Below are 17,491 nucleotides of genomic sequence, written 5' to 3'. Positions count from 1 at the left end.
TATGGGCGTAAAGGAGGGTAAACATATGGGACCTCCAGTTCAGAAGATGGGTCAAGTGACTCTGATTCATCCAACCCTGGTAATGCACAAAACAAATACAGAGGGAGAGGAAACAGGAGAAACTGGAGGAGATTTAATCAGAACTATGTCCAATCACCTTTCCCACCCTGGTGACAACCAAATCCTTGGGCGCCAGGAATCCCATCCTACCCACAACAAGCAGTTCCCTATGGTCACCAACATTTTATCTCGACTATAACCTACAGGCTTTTTAGGGAGTGGTTGAGGGAGGACGAGAGGGAGACAGCGTACACAACAACAGGGACAGGTCCAGTGGCATCTTCCCCCGCAAACGATGGACCTGAGGAATGGGAAGAAGATCCCCCAGGAACACACAGGGGCATCGGTGGGGACAGCCTCGTAATCAACTTGAGCTCCCATGTGCTAACTGACATGGAAGTGCATGTTCTGAATAAAGGGCTGGGTTTTGTGGCACCCAATACTGGGGACCCTTTCCTCAAGCAGATTGAGATGGGGAAGTTCTTCAGAAAAATTTGGTTGCATTTTCTTTTTTCCAATAAGAACGGAGATATTCCAGATACTATGATCAATGATGACAATACGGGCCTCAAGTAATCGTCTACCTTCAACCCAACAACTGTAGGGCTCCCTGCTAAGGTCTTGACTTTTGAAGAAGCAGTAGACTATGACCTAAGGAAACTTTTTCAACAACATCATAAAACTTTTATTAATTTCTGTAGAAAGGAACAAGATGCTCTTAGAAGCCTGACTGGTAACAAATCATTGGTAATCAAACCTGCGGGTAAGGGCGGGCCATAGTGCTCCTGGACTCTGGCACCTACCGCGATGAATGCCTTCGGCAATTGAATGATGTGAAGTCCTACCGAAAATTGACTGTTGACCGCACGGAGTGGTTTTCAACCACTATTGGTCACATTGTGGAAGAGGCATTGTCGGATGGAAGGTTCACTGCCAAGGAGGCCCAATATCTGTGTGCATTAAATCAGGTAATGCCATACTTCTACATATTGCCAAGGTGCACGTGGCACAACGACCGCCACCAGGACACCCTATAATATCGGGCATAGGTTCATTACTTGAACCTTTGTCAACTTTTGTTGACTTTTTCCTAAAACCAATGGTTAGGGAGATGCTGACTTTCCTGAAGGACCCAAAAGATGTCCTCAGTATTCTGCCAGACATAGAATTTAACAGGGACCTGGATTTACTTGTGTCTTTTGATATAGAGTACCTATATAAGTCTACTCCACAGACGGAGACGTTGGAAGTAGTAGAGAACCTGCTACTAGCAAAGGATCTCAACTCCATCACACCAGTCACTCAAATTATGACATTGGCAACTAATGGCGATGACAGAATTATTTTTTTTCCAATTTGAGGACTCAATTTTTTTACAAATTAGCGGGACTAGCATGGGCAGAGTTTTTGCCCCTAGTCTCGCTAATTTGTATGTACACAAATTCGGGTTGGCATCCTTACTGATACCAACCCCTACCATAGTTTCCTGCCGCTTTGGAAACGTTATATTGATGATGTGCTAGTCATATGGCGTGGCACAGTCGAAGATCTAGAAAGCTTCCACCTATGGCTGAATGGGAGAAACCAGTTTCTGAGATTCACTATTGAATATAATGTACATCAGCTGGCTTTTTTGGATCTTTTGATCACATCCACAGCCACTGGCCTACAATCAGAGTTATACCGGAAACCAATGACCAGAAACTCCTTATTAAGCTATGATAGCTGTCACCCGAAAGCTCTGCGGGACAATTTACCATATGGGTAATTTTTGAGAATTCAGCGGAATTGCTCAACTAAATTGTCCTTTAACAATCATGCTAAAACTTTAGAGGAGAATCTAGCTGTCAAAAAATATCCTGAACAACTGATCCACAGGTCTAAGAAAAGAGCCTCCAATAATTATCGAGAGAGCCTACTAGAACCTCAACCTCCAAAAGAGAAACAGGATCGGATCACGTGTGTTAACACCTATTGTATACAATCAAATAAGATTCAGAGGATCATTAGAAAACACTGGGCGATCCTCAATACTGGTACAGACAAGTTACCTTTACCAATGTTTGCATTTAAGCGAGGGCAGAATTTAAAGGACCAATTGGTCCATACAAGACCAAAAATGAACATTCCCCAAGCAGTGGGTACCCTGGGGACATGCCAGCAGTCACAGATCACCACCCGTGTGGCAGTTGTGCAGCTTGTCCCCAGACCTCAGGAACATCAAGCATTGATATAGGCACTGACCACCCGTGGCAACAGCGACGGATCACCAACTGTAACAGCCAGAACCTTGTCTATCTTATAACTTGCTCCTGCAACATGAAATATGTAGGGATGACCATGAGAAAAGTCAAGATCCGAATCTCTGAACATAAGAGCTCGATTAGGTGTCAGTAACAGGCCAACAGGTTGACCAACCACTTCCTGGAAGTGGGACACATGCCCACTGATCTGTAATGGACCGTAATAGAACAGCCATTGATTCCCACCCACGTAACAGATGTGAATACATTTCTGTTAAAAAAAGAGCAAAAATGGGCGTACAAATTGAACTCAGATAAAAGCGGTCTGAATGAAGTCATCATGTGGATGTCGTTGTAATACACTGACGAAATACAGCACCACATGCGGAGTTGCTAAATATACTCTGGACTTCACTCTCCACCAGTATATACAAGCATAGTGTACGCGTGGCGTGAATGTTTGACTTAAAAGGAAGAGTACCTTGTAGAGTATCCATATATACTGATATATACAAACACGGGGGCCTCTTTATTTTAATTTATTTTATTTTTCCTGCCCCAGGCACTTTTCAGTTAACAATAAACTCATGAGCCTAGTTCAGGTTGTTATATAAGCGGACTAAATAATTACAACGCCCATGGGATTAGAGTCTTGATTTGCGGGGGAGAGTATCTTGCAAATAAAATATGTGTATTGAGAACTAGAAACACTTGGGCACACAGTATATTCTCTGTCCTTGGCTTATCTCGATTAACAATAAGCTCAAAAGCTGAGCTCCCTGGTTTAAACAACTATAACTCCCATGAGTCAGAGGAACGATGTAGGCATTCGACAGATACAAATTTTGTTTATTAAAACTATAAGCTGGTTTGTTTTCCTTTCAAACAGTACCAGTGACTACAATTCCCAAGAACCTTAGTAACAGCGCATACAGATTACGCGCAAGATGCGATCCGATTTGCACAATAATGCGTTTAAATACGCAGCTTCTTTTCTTGTTCGGTACCTCCCCGAGACAGCCCAGAAGGACGTCAGGAGTAACGACAGGAAGGTAAGAACGCTTGTCCACATACCCGCGCCTGTTGTAGAATATCTTTATGACTTGGCGCTTTTTCACTTGGGGGGTGTTGTTGTGTTGTTCGGCTAGCTGTATGAACAAGGCACCGCATTGAGTGAGATACCACTATTGCCGGCAACTGCGAGTTTCGAATGATAACTGGATGATCCATGGATCATGAGAATGAAACCAAAGGCAACGTGTGCGAGGGTGCGCATGGGACATCGTGCATGATGATCGTGCTATTTTTCCGTTGATCTCAGGCACCGTGCACAGTGAGGGTTGACGAATCTTGAGTTACCACAACCTCTGCACGGCATAGTTTTAAACCAATACAGGCCAAAGGGTTCGATTGTGAGCTAGATGTGAAATGTTTAAGTAGACATGCATACTACCCATCTCTGCACCCTGTCGATTTGAGTGGTCTTATGAAATCAGTTTTGACTGACACGTCATATTAATCCCTTTTTTTAATGTTCTTGTTCACCAGAGCGGTGCTCCATTTACCTGCGCTGTGGCCAGGTGAGGTGGAGTTTTTCTCTACTGCCCTCTAGGTAAGTAAGAGTGTATACTCTACTAATATGATACTATACGTGCCTCTATTGACACCGGATAGGCAGTAAATGTTAGTACAATCTGCCTAGAATTGGATCACTTGATATGAAATATATGGATCCTGTAACTAAACCTATATTTATTGTTGTTTGTTTGTCTTTCTATGTATCTGATCATGTGTTTCCTGTCCACTTGATGTTCTGGGAACCATAAGTCAGGAGAATGATGACCTTCATGATACCCAGGTGATAAATCTCTTTGTTTCACCTAAAAATTTGAGCAGTAGCGATAATGGTCCTGATGAAAGCAGCAGGATACCTTTTAGGCTCCATTTAGTCTGCAGAAACATGTTGACTTCATACACTGAGTAGTAGTTATTTGTTGAAACTACTATTGTCGCACTCTTTTATTGACTTGGGAGCGAAGAGGTGTTTATTAAAGTTTCCTGGCCTCTTCACTATCCAATTTTAGCTCCTGAAGCACACTTTTTTTCACTTTTTATTTGTTTCACGTTATTTTGCACTGTTCTACAGTTGTCACTTTACACCCAGATACACTATAGAAATCACTGGGCCTCGAAGGTCAGATGAGTTACATACATCATTCTGATCTGCAGTGGGTATAAAATCTTACCTTCCTGGTGTGAAGGATCCCAGATCATGAACAGGGCGGTATCGATCGACAACTGATGGGTATTTTTTCACATGGAAAGAGTACCCGGCTGATTAGTATAATGTCACTTAGTCACGTAATAAGTTGATTTAGATTTACCACTAATTTTGGTCCTTTCTCCTGTTTTTTCAGATACATAGTTAGTCAATCCTTTCTTGTGACCCAATGCTACATTTTGTAGATTTAACGATCCCTAGCACTGCCACTGCTCTGAAGTCTGATTTTCAGTGCAAACCTCTCCCCATAGATCTTTTATCATATGTTGTATATGTTTTTAAAATAGCTTTTATGGCATTTGTGCAGCACACATATTCAACTGAAACTATGAATCAGCCCCAACAATCTGTGAAGCGTTGGGAAAGGAGCTAGAATCTATACACATGAAAAGGAAAACTCAGGTAGGTATTCAAATGTACATTTTATAGATTGGGTTTATACTTGTGAATGTCTATACTGTAGTATCAAGGTATCTTCTGTCGATGTGCCTGACTCTTTTCTTCATGAAGACAGGCTGTCGACCATCTTCGCCAGGCTCCTGAACACGTCGCAGACCTGTGCCTGGCTCTGATGGCATGTCCCTGCGGCTGCCTTTTTCATTTACCTTGCTGATAAATATAACGGGGAGTCTTTCATGACATATCGGACACAATAAGGAAATACATGCATATTTGATAAATTTTTATTGGTATCAAACCCCCACCTTGAGGATGCAGATAGGTTTGGGAAGTCGATGATAATACATTTTTGTGTCCCTTTGTGTATTAAGATGTACCATATATGGGGCTTGGGGGTGATATCTACTACCTCAACTCTGCTGACTGCTCCAATGGAGAATAAATAATCAAATTATTCAATATTACCCTGGTTATTTGAGTAACAGTGCACGCTTCAGGGCAACCGTCTTTTTTTAGGTCTTACCCACAGACAGTTTTAGCTTAGGTCAGTGCCCATTGCTCTTGATTAAATGACTTGTTTATCTCAGTTACCACCTCTTGATTCCATGTTTTTCCTGCCTATTCTTGAAGAACATTTTGTTGTCACAATGTTGGGACTATATTGCATTTATTTTACCACTGCTGACAAAGTGCATAGAGTTGGAGGGGAAACATTTACTATTTACTATTTTAACTCTACTCAGAGGAACAGTAGTGAAAGTGCAGTTATTTGAGGCCTGGGGAGCAGATTATTTTGCTAACTATAGTCCCAACAATCAGTAAAGAATATATATATATATTTTTGGTGGTCATATTTACTATTCGAACTACAGTGCCACAATAGTGAAGAAATAGTATATATTATTTTAGTTCAAATTGTCTGCTGTAACTCCAGTCCCAGAAAGATTGGAGAAAGTATACATATTTTGGAGGAACATGTCTGATGCACCATTCAAAATCCAGTCCCACTAGTAATGGGGAAAGCAAGCATATTTCGAGAGAGGGGCAGTTTTCAGCTTTACTATTTGAACTCCAATCTTACTAACTTTAAAAAAAGCGTATATGTTAGACTTGTTTTTTCAGCGGATTTACCCCCAGCCTTTTTGCTTTTTTAGCCTTCTGTGTTTGACCCTATTCTTGTTTGTTTTAGGACTCTGGGCACTTTACCACTTCTGATCAGTGCTAAAGTCCATATGCTCTTTGTGTAAATTGTGAATATGGATTGATGTTTCCATGATTGGCTTGTTTGTCTTACTACTAAGTCCCTAGTACAGTGCACTGTGTGTGCCCAGGGCCTGTAAGTCTACTTCTGCTTGTGTGCCTGCCACACTGATTCTGCCACCCACACAAGCAGCCTTTCAAATAGGTCTCAGACCTGCCACTGCAGTGTCTGGACACAGTCCAAGTCTCTACTGTAATGTGGAACTGGGAAGTGCACCCACTTGTCAGGTCCAACCTTCCCTTCTATTACATGTGATTCGCCCATAAGGTAGGTCTAAGGTACCCCTGTGGAAAGGGTGCAGTGCAGGTGAAAGGTATGATATTTACTGATTTGTGTGACATGTCCTGACAGTGTATTTTGTTTTTCACTATTGAAATTATATCTGTCCCATTGGATAGAATAGGGGATTCTTTGTAACACCTTAGAAGTATAACTTCCCATTGGAACAAGATAGACAGATGGAGGTTAGTGTGCCTGAACTCAGAATATAAAAATGCCTCTTTTAGTAGAGATGATTTTATATTGTGTTTTTGAAATTACCACTTTTGAAAAGTGGGTATTTTCTTGCTTAGCCATCCTGTGTGCTTCTGTTGGTTAGTGGATTGATTCTATTGTTTTGGAGTGAAAGGGGCTGGGGATGTGCAGTTTCTCAGACCGACACTGGGGTGGTTGATGTGGATCCTGATTTTCCTGAATGAGTCAGGGCTGGGATGAATAGACCTGGGCTGCATTTAGAGTATGAGGAGGAAATTTTCTTGCACCTGAATGGGCCTGGTCTGCCTTATACAATGCTGTCTCTACCTCTTGCCGTGTAGCTGGACCAGAGAGGAGAACAATGGTTTAGACTGAGTACAGGGTCTCTCTGCCACCAGAGAACAAAGAGAAATGCTGTCTAAATATTGGAGCCCAAACGCCAGAACTTTAGATCACTTCTGGAATTCAAGCGAAACCTTTGACAAGGAGAAGAGCTGGAGAAACTGTAGGGGAAGTACTGCCCCTTTGCTGTGTGCTGTCTGGGGTTTGCCTGCGGTGACTGTTTCTGCCAAGGAAAGGACAAGGACTTTGCTGTGTGCTGTATTCCCTTCTAGAGGAAGAACTCCAAGGGCTTGAAGTAGAGCGTGCCTTGTGTTTTGAAATCTCAGGGACACAAAGACTTCAACCCTAGTCCCCCCTGAACTCCACTGCTGGGAGTACTGACCTGCCAAGAGGTGCCTGCCAGTGTTCTGGCCCTCTAGACGTTGTTAAAGATGGAAGACCTGGGAAAGAGACGCAACTAAGAGTAGGGTGAAGCAAGGAACCGATACATCACCTTCATTGACCAACCCACCTTTCCCACCAGGGGTGGGTATATTCAGAGACTTTTCAATAGATGTGAATGCCGTTGGATAGCAAGTTGCAATACCATAGAGCACGGCCTTTAACGCCTTGGATGAATGGAAAACCACACTTACATGATCAGTCCTGCATTCTCATTTACCTCCTTGTTGCTTTTGCCACACAGTATACCAACCATTGTGTTCTTCCTCTCCCTTTAGCCCATGAACACACTACTGTAGTCACCTTGCACAGACAGCTCGCATACCATTGACTTTCAGCCTGAGCATAGGTATACGCATTCCCATTGGTATCTTAATTTATTATGTATATATGTTTTATTTTAATCATTCGCACACTGTATGTGCCATGGGTATTCTCCCCACCACATCATGAATACCATTTCACAGTACAATTGGTTATCCTTCAAGTCTGCACCATAGTGTAATTTGAAAACTTCTTCCATAATGTAATACCTATTTAAAGTCTTTCTTTCTTCCATAAAAATAAGCCTTAATAAGTAGTATTATCTGTTATATGTATTCTTTAACCTACGGCTTCAACAAATATTGTACAAATGATTACACACATGTCACTGGCACCCTCACAATTTATCACAAGCACATGTGCACAGTATTCCACAGGTCATATGCCATTCAATGTAACGCAGCGTCACCTTTCCATATGTTTGAATATAGGAAGCTAAATATAACAAATATATGCATTTACTAATGTACAACTTATGTTACCAAAAACTTTTGAATCCTGGTTTTCTCCTTCTCTCCTCCCGCTCTCAGCAATTAATTTTGCTGCCTTAAACTGACCTTTAATTAATACCCTATGAGACATTGTAGTATGTTACAGATGATCGCCCTAGTCTCTTTAGGGTTTATGGGCTACCTCCTGTAGTCTGATACTGCTTAAAGTATTTATGCTCCATTCAAACAGTAATAAAGTAAAAACACAACACAAGAAAGATCCTACAATAAATTAGAGTAAAATGTTATAAATTCTTTGACACCAGAAAGACAAAAACACAATTAGTAGAACTGGAGATAATAAATGTCAAAAGTTCTGTGAAGAACAAGCACTAAGAAGCAAACGGCGCCAAACGCAGTTAACAAGTTGTGGTAGACCATGTCACAAGTTCAAGCTGACTGTAAGGGAGCATGGGCTGGATACAGGACTGAGTTCAGTGCGCTCACACCGTACCATCTGACCTTGCGCATCAAGCTACAAAGTCCTAGCAACGAGCTGCACGATACAGGCGTCAAGGAACCGTCATTGTGGTGCTGCAATGCGAGGTCTGACATAGAGATGCAATGCACAGCTACAGAGTCGGTGACCGCCAACAAGGAGCTGTGATACAAGGTCCTGCTACATCATTGAGGAGGTAGTGGGGCTTGTGTAGACCTGCGCAGCGATGCATTGGTGGAGGATATATATTGCTTCACACTGGGTGGGTGTAGGAAGGTGGCTACCTGACTATGGTTACCCCAGAATTTTTTGCCTTGTGTTTAGCTGGTTTTCGACTTAGTTGGCCTGGTTCCCTGCAAATCAGGGCCCCAGGGTATCTGCTCTCTCTGTAAAATGGATTCCATGTATCCTAGGTACATACCACAATTGGAAATGGACTCCTTGTCAGCCCCTGTACCATGCACTATAGGTGCTCAGGACATAGGTGCCACCAAGGCCTACCAGGGGCTGAAGCATAGCTTTTGCCACCCCTGACTGGTTCTTAAATTGACACAACTGGCTGATAACTCAGCTGGGGCAAGTGGGTGTAATCACCCCTTGCTTAGATATAGTATACCTATATCTAAACCTATATCTGGACACATATAAACCTGTGAGTCACTCCTATGTAGGGCCGTATCAATCCTGGAGGCAGAGTGCGTGGTTTAATGTGAGATGGAGCTCTGGCATGAGCTGGGCCTGTCTGCAGCTGTCGGCAACAACTCCCTAAGCTGTTCCGGGATAATGCCATACCATATACTATTAAGTGCCTTATAATCCTCGCGGTTATATAGCAACTTTGGTTTGGCTTTATCAAAACATGTCGTGTAAGGTGTCATACGGATTGGAATACTACCCCCTCGCCAGTTCTGGCGACGGGGGTAGCATTTCACCCCTCTAGAGGGAGAAGACATGTTACTTTGCTGAAACGCGGTTGATTTTAAAAGAGCCTCAGATCCACAAAATGGATGCCTCTGCCACAGACACGGGTCTGACCTCCTGCTGCTGACCGAAACTTAGCAAATGGGGGCCTGGACAAAAGGTTTCCTGTCGCAGGGCGGTGAAACACCACCCCAGACAGGAGATATTGGATTGTAGCAGGGAGGTTTGAAAGAAACCAGACACTGCCTGGGGAGCACAAGGCTGCCCCTTGCATAATCCGGCCAAACCGTTTCTGGGGCACACCAGCCCCAGTCCCAGCGCGGCCTGGATCAAAGGAAAGGGGTGTATCCACCCCCTTCCTGGGTCCCACCCATAGGAGGGGACCTAGCAGGTAATCCAGCCCACCAGATTCGAATAAGAGTGGGAGCAGTGCCAATGCAACTCAGATTATCCTGAAGAAACATAAGAAACAAAACTCTGGACCCTTCGACATCCTGCTCAACGTAGAAGACTGAAGAATCTCCCTTGTGGTCAAGGAGTGACCACCCTGTGCAAACAGGCACCATCCAGCACCTTGACCCTTGCTTTGTTGCAGTTCCCGCCGGAACTCGAGCGACAGAGATCAACGAGATGAAGCTTGCCTGACTTCCTTCAGCCCAATTCACAGTCCCTGCAGAGCTGAGACCCGTGGAGGTGACCGGAAGCATGGGGCATGCCATCTTGAAAAGGCCACGAGACACTGACTGTGCAGCCCACTAGTGACCCTCGAAGCTGTACACCATGGTTTCAGAAGCCCCAACCCTGAGCTACTCTTGCACCGAAGCTCACCCCTCCACACTCGACGAGTGCTGCGTGGGGCCCTTCTGCTTGTGTTGGCTCGACGCGTTGGCCTGGTCACTTGCCAGCTGGCTTGTGGCCCCTGTGCCTACGAAAACCTTAAACCGACTTGCTTTTCTAGTTGCTCCAGATTTGCACCAGCTCCTGTGAAAAGGAGCCCCCACTCTGACCCTCCTGGTCCGAGTGAGAAGCAATCTCCCAGTTCCGCATGGATTGCTTTTGCCAAGTGTTGTTTGCTCCAATCTTGAAGCTGAAAGCGCTGACGGCGAGAGCCTGCGTGGGACAGATTGTGACCTGCTCCTGGACATTGCAGATGCCCCAGAGCCCACGTGACAGTGGAGAGAATCTCCTCAACAACCATCTGATTGCGCCCGACATTGCCTGGTTCCGTCCTGGTTCCACCCTGGTCACTGCTGAGTGACCCAGACTCTGTCCCCTCTACTTTCAGATACTTCTCGACTCCGATCCACCCTTGGATCACACCGGACACTTCTGCTTCCCATCGCCTCGGGCATCTTCAGCTCCAGGCACCAAGAGACTAATTTGCATGTAGCCAGGTTCTGAGCTGGGATGGTGCAGTGAGCTAAAAAACGGTGATGCATCATGCACCATAAGCATGGAAGGGTATACTCAGATGTGAGTCCCTTGCTCATTGCACCATCAGGATTCAAGCAAGCCGGGCCGAAGACGGCTGAAATGCCAGAAACCGGTCCCTGGAAGCTTGTTTCCTTCCCAGTATAAGAATTGGCTTGGTAGTCCCGTCTACCCTGTTCCCATGATGCACTGGGCCAGGGACGGACTAATTTGCATGTAGCAAGGTTCTGAGCTGGGATGGTGCAGTGAGCTAAAAAACGGTGATGGATCAAGCCCTGATCTTCGGACTGGGTAAGAGTGGTCTGCTTAATTCAGACACTCTGTTCATCACCACCCCCTTTTCTGAATCATGTAAACAGGTTGGGCATTACAAGACAGACAGCTGTTGTCCCAAGAATGGCAATAAAGAAAACATACCTCCAAAGCCAGCTCCAACACCTCCTGTTACTGTCAGCAGTAATCCCCCAGGATGTGGGAGCACACCCAGGAATCTGGGTGGGTTTACTTTTGGAGCCCAGGTGGACCCTGGCCTATCCTGGTCCCCATCCCCAAATGATCTTTTTTATGAGACTGGCATGGGGTTTGCCAACTTCTCTGATTGCCCAAATACCTTGAGCAAATATAGACAAGAACCCATCATCAATGGTTTGAGAGTTGAAGCCTTTAGAGACACAGGGGCTAGCATCACCATGGTGGCTGACTGTATAGTCCCCTCTAAGCAACTTTTACCTGGTGCCACATACCAGGTAACAAACATTGATGGTATCCAAACAAATCATCCCATGGCAGTAGTAAGTCTCAGCTGGGGAGGTGTCACTGGCCCAAAGAGAGTGGCAGTGTCACCAAACTTGCCTATAGACTGCCTACTGGGTAATGATTTAGAAATCCCAGCCTGGGCTGAGGTTGAACAGGAAATCCATTCTAGAATGGTAAACTCCAATAGAAAGGTTAGTGGGGCTGTACTGGATATAGCCCCAATTCAAGATGTCCTCCCTGAAAAGGTTGGTAGGGCTGTGCAAGACTCAGCCCCATCTTTAGCAGAAGCTCTTCCTAAACAGAATAGCAAAGCTGTTATGATAACAGCAGAAAGCCAAACTGAGTCTCCTCCTGAAAAGGTTGGTGGGGCTGTGATGGCCACAGCCCAAACTCAAACAGATATGTGTGTTGTGAAGCCTGAAATGATGGAGCACTCCACCCAAACAGGGAGCATGGAGGAGGAAGAGAAATCGCCCTCTCACCAGACATTAGGACAGGATCAGCCTCCTCAGGGAACTGATCTTACCCCTGATGAATGAACTGCCCCAGAGGTTGTTAGACCTGGCCTGACAGAACCTCTGATGGCAGTGGACCCTTCTCAGGTGGGACCCAGTCTGGAGCAGGTAACCTGCCCCTCTCTACCTTGCCTTAGTCAGCCCAGGGCTGCAGAGGACAAGAAGGACAGTGAGACCCAGAGGGCCCCCTGTCAAATAAAGCACCCCATCAACAGATTAGGGGCACAAAAACTAGTAGCCCTAGTAAGGTGAAAACTTTAAAAACTCCTAAGGGAGCCCCCTTAAAAGTAGTCGGGGACCTCCCACAGATGGATTCTGTTGGGCACAGCCAAACCTGGGACCCAAAGGGTCTATCTGCTCGGCACCCGCCCACAAATCTTGCTCGCCTCATTGCAGCCGATTAGGCGCTGCTGAGGTTAGAGTGCAAGACACCATCTTAGGTGAGGAGCAGGCGAGCGGCACAGTGCTCAGCCCCTCCCACCTCTGACCATTTAAAAACAGCAATCACCATCGCGCTCATTGATTGTCAGTGTGCTCGCGGGTGTTGTGTCCTGAGGCGGAGGCCGGGACTGCTGCGTGTGAGAGCGGACTAACTGTTTTAAAAATTGCTGCTTGGAAAGATTTATTTTATTGTGTAACTGTCTACCCTGTATAGCTTTTAAAAGATTACGTTTTAAAAGTGTATTTCTGCCCCACTAACAGATCGCTCACTCTCTGGGAACACACTCTATTTGCTTCGGCACCCGCCCACAAATCTTGCTCGCCTCATTGCAGCCAATTAGGCGCTGCTGAGGTTAGAGTGCAAGACACCATCTTAGGTGAGGAGCAGGCGAGCGGCACAGTGCTCGGCCCCTCCCACCTCTACGGTCATTAAATGAAACCCCCTCCCAGGAAGCGCAGCGGACGAGTGCAGCGGGCGCGTCGACGCTGCGCCGAAGACGCGCCAAAGACAAGCCTGTCTGCGCTCGTCCGCGACCGGACGGGACTAGGGGCATACCATACCGCCCGACCCATTCACTACTCCAGGGCCGATCTCTTGGAATGCAATAATAAAAAAGCCCATCTATACTTGTCAAAAGACACACTCCATCGGCTCTGTAAGTATGGTATTCTGAGTCAGGGCTGTCACCTGAGCACCCGTGCAGACAGTCAGGCACCGCCTGATCTTCCCCCCCAGTCGCTTACCATTTTATACTTAAACACCAGTTCCCTTGTCAAGCATCAGATGGATATTTTTCTGTTACTAGACACGGAGAAACCTGATATTTTCCTACTGGCAGAAACATGGTTAACTCCTACCTCAGCACCAGACATAATAGCAGCTCTGCCACCGAACTACCATATTATTCAGGCAGACCGTGTCGCTGGGAAAGGAGGAGGTTGAGTCGCAGCAATTATCCACTCTGGTCTGGATGTTACCACTCTTACCTGCTTAACGTTAGCCAACACAGATAACCTAGTACTAAAAATTGCTACTCCTCACATGACTATAGCATGTGTCCTCTTATACAGACCGCCCACCTCGATGCCAGTGTTTCCTATGGCCCTAAGTGATCAAGTGGCTAACTTGGCACTTGATCATGCCAGGGTCCTTTTAGTAGGTGATTTTAATTACTGGCACAAAGATCCTTCAGAGGGCCCTCAATCGGCAGAACTGACTGATCTTCTGTTTAATCTAAATTTTAACCAACTAGTTTTCTTTCCCCACCCACTGCAAAGGTCACATATTAGACCATGTGTGGTCCAATACCACATGCGTAACCACCCCGATAACCTTGCCATGCCTCTGGTCAGAACACCTTCTTCTTAAATTTAAGGTTCGTATCACCCCCATTAGGACCACGGTGCCAGTCACCCGCAGGTCAGCTAGAAATTGGAATGCAATGGATAAATCCGCTTTTTTACAGTCACTAGCTAATGCCATCCCTTCCTTGGACAACGATATAAATTTGTCAGTATCCACTCTCACTGGCTGGCTACAAGTGGCTAGTAATCTCTATGCCCCGTATAAAAGAATTAGACTGGCAAGGCGCACGGATGCCAATAGATGGTTCTCCTCTGACCTGAAAAATAGGAAACTGGCCCTTCGGCACCTTGAACGGCTTTGGCGTCGCAAATATGATCCTGAGGAAAAAATTAAATATATCAGGGCAAGAAAGGAATATATGAATGCCATCTCCGCAGCAAAGGCGGAGTAATTTTCTTCTTGAATCCTAGATTCGTCAAACAAATCTAAGGATATTTTTTCAATTTTTAACGAACTGACGAATCTAGAGAATGTCCGCCCTAAAGTAATTCCTACCCAGTGCCTGTGTGATTCACTTAACACCTACTTTAGTGATAAAATCGCAGATATAAAAACCAGCATCCCCCAATCTATGACTCCAATCACGACCGGTATGGCAATTAAGACCAGTACTGCCATCCTTACCAACTTTCAGCCTATAACTCATGTCCAGCTCCTGGAACTAATGACAAGAGTCAAATCCGGCTCCCCATTGGACATCTGCCCCCCCCCCCATCTTAAAAGAGTGCTTCTCTACCTACCCAGCCCCTGCCCTTGCACTTTTAAACGACTCCCTCACCTCGGGCATAGTCCCGTCTGCCTTTAAAGAAGCCACGGTCATACCTCTATTAAAAAAAACAGGGGCTGACCCGGCATGTAAGGCAAATTACCGGCCCATCTCCTTACTGCCTTACTTGGCAAAAGTCCTGGAGGCACACATGGCGAAAAGCCTCTCTAATTTCCTGGAGGAGTCCTCCTGTTTTGACCCCCATCATGCTGGATTCCGGCCAGCACAGTCAACAGAGGCAGTGGTCACCACAGTGCTGGATACACTTCGAGACTGTGCAGATAGACACTCCCCCCAGGCCCTGGTGCTCCTAGATTTGTCGGCCGCGTTCGACACGGTCGACCACAACATCTTGATCACCCGTGTCAGACAGGCCGGCATACTGGACACTGCGGCATGCTGGCTGAGGTCCTTCTTGGAGGACCGCTTTCAAGCGGTGCGCCTGCGAGACCTAACCGGTGTTAAACAGCCCATCTTATGTGCAGTTCCACAGGGCTCCTCCCTGTCACCTCACCTTTTTAATACATATATACTCCCTCTCATACAAACCCTCAGAGACAAACAGGTGAGAGTCTTCAATTATGCTGACGATTTGCAGCTGCTCTTTACTATCAACAACTCGATAAAATCCATTAGCCATTTCCAGTCAACCATGAGGTTTATTAAATCCTGGATGGATCAAAACCAGCTGAAATTAAATCCAGGTAAAACCGAACTGGTACTGACTGGGGACAGCGCCAAGCATTGGGGCCCCCACTACTGGCCGTCAGACCTGGGTCAAGCTCCACTACCATCACCATCGGCCAAAACGCTTGGAGTCGTCGTGAGCAGTGACCTCTCACTAAAACCACAAGTTGGCCAGATGGTTTCCAAATGCTTCTTTCAGCTAAAAAAAATTAGGAAGGTCCGGCGACTTTTAACGTCAGAAGCAATCACCCAGGTTGTGATCGCCACTGTTCTGTCCCATCTGGACTACGCAAATGCCATCTACCTGGATCTTCCAAACTATCTACTCAAGCGTCTCCAGATGGTGCAGAACTATGCCGCTAGGCTGATCTTAAAGCAACCAAGGAGGCATGCAGCCACTCCCCTACTCATCAAACTGCACTGGCTTCCGGTCACGCAACGTTGTGCCTTTAGAGTGGGTTGCAGGATTTTTTAGTCGCTGCATGGCAAAAGCCCTAAATTCATCAACCAACTAATCACTAGATACGTTCCCCCTCGCAACCTCCGCTCACTCTACCAAGGCCTTCTCCAGACTCTCCCTTTCAAACTGAAATGTGCTGGTGGACGTAGGTTTGCAACACTTGCCCCTTGCTTGTGGAATACCTTTCCTCTGGAGATCCGGTATTGCCAAGATCTTTTATCTTACTGGAAAGCCTTGAAGACCTGGCTATTTAGACAAGCATGTTAATTAACTCTCCACCCTTCACCTTGACTTTGTTACTGTTGACCTTAGCGCCAAGAAACTAACAAGTGATAGTGCGCTCAATAAATAATTTAATAACATAACATAACCCTGAACTGTCCCTCCAGCAAGCCAAACAGAGGGACCCAGCCTCCAGCTTTAGGTAGCCAGAGGCTGACCCTGAGAGCACAGTGCAACTCAGTTGAAGAAAGAAAGGCACACATGGTGCAAGATCATTGGAGGAAGCTGAGCCCTAAATTAGTGGGGCCTCACTTCAATACTCCATATCCAAACCAGCCTTTAAATTTGCATAAACACACCCAAGGTAGTGATTCCCTATGGTGGAGACCCTCTAATACCCCAAGGGTGAGGGACTGCTTAGTGGACCATGAGACAGGTTGTACCCATGCTAGTACAGGTACTTCCTTATATGGCCACTCAGGCAATATAGGCTTACCTGGCCAAGGATAGCCTTATCTCCTTTCGTTTGGGGGGGGGGGGAGGTTGTGTAGGAAGGTGGCTACCTGACTATGGTTACCCCAGATTTTTTTGCCTTGTGTTTAGCTGGTTTTCGACTTAGTTGGCCTGGTTCCCTGCTAATCAGGGTACCAGGCTATCTGCTCTCTCTGTAAAATTGATTCCATGTACCCTAGGTACATACCACAATTGGAAATGGACTCCTTGTCAGCCCCTGTACCATGCACTATAGGTGCTCAGGGCATAGGTGCCACCAAGGCCTACCAGGGGCTGAAACATAGCTTTAGCCACCCCTGACTGGTTCTTAAATTGACACAATTGGCTGATCACTCAGCTGGGGCAAGTGGGTGTAATAACCCCTTGCTTAGATATAGTATACCTATATCTAAACCTATATCTGGACACATATAGACCTGTGAGTCACTCCTATGGAAGGCCTTATCAATCCTGGAGGCAGAGTGCGTGGTTTAATGTGAGATGGAGCTCTGACATGAGCTGGGTCTGTCTGCAGCTGTCGGGAACAACTCCCTAAGCTGTTCCGGGATAATGCCATACCATATACTATTAAGTGCCTTATAATCCTCGCGGTTATATAGCAAATTTGGTTTGGCTTTAGCAAAACATGTCGTATAAGGTGTCATACAGATTGGAATAC

Source organism: Lissotriton vulgaris, chromosome 2_2, assembly GCF_964263255.1.
Source record: "Lissotriton vulgaris chromosome 2_2, aLisVul1.2, whole genome shotgun sequence".
In the NCBI taxonomy this organism is placed as follows: domain Eukaryota; kingdom Metazoa; phylum Chordata; class Amphibia; order Caudata; family Salamandridae; genus Lissotriton; species Lissotriton vulgaris.
Note: the sequence above shows the minus strand (reverse complement) of the source record.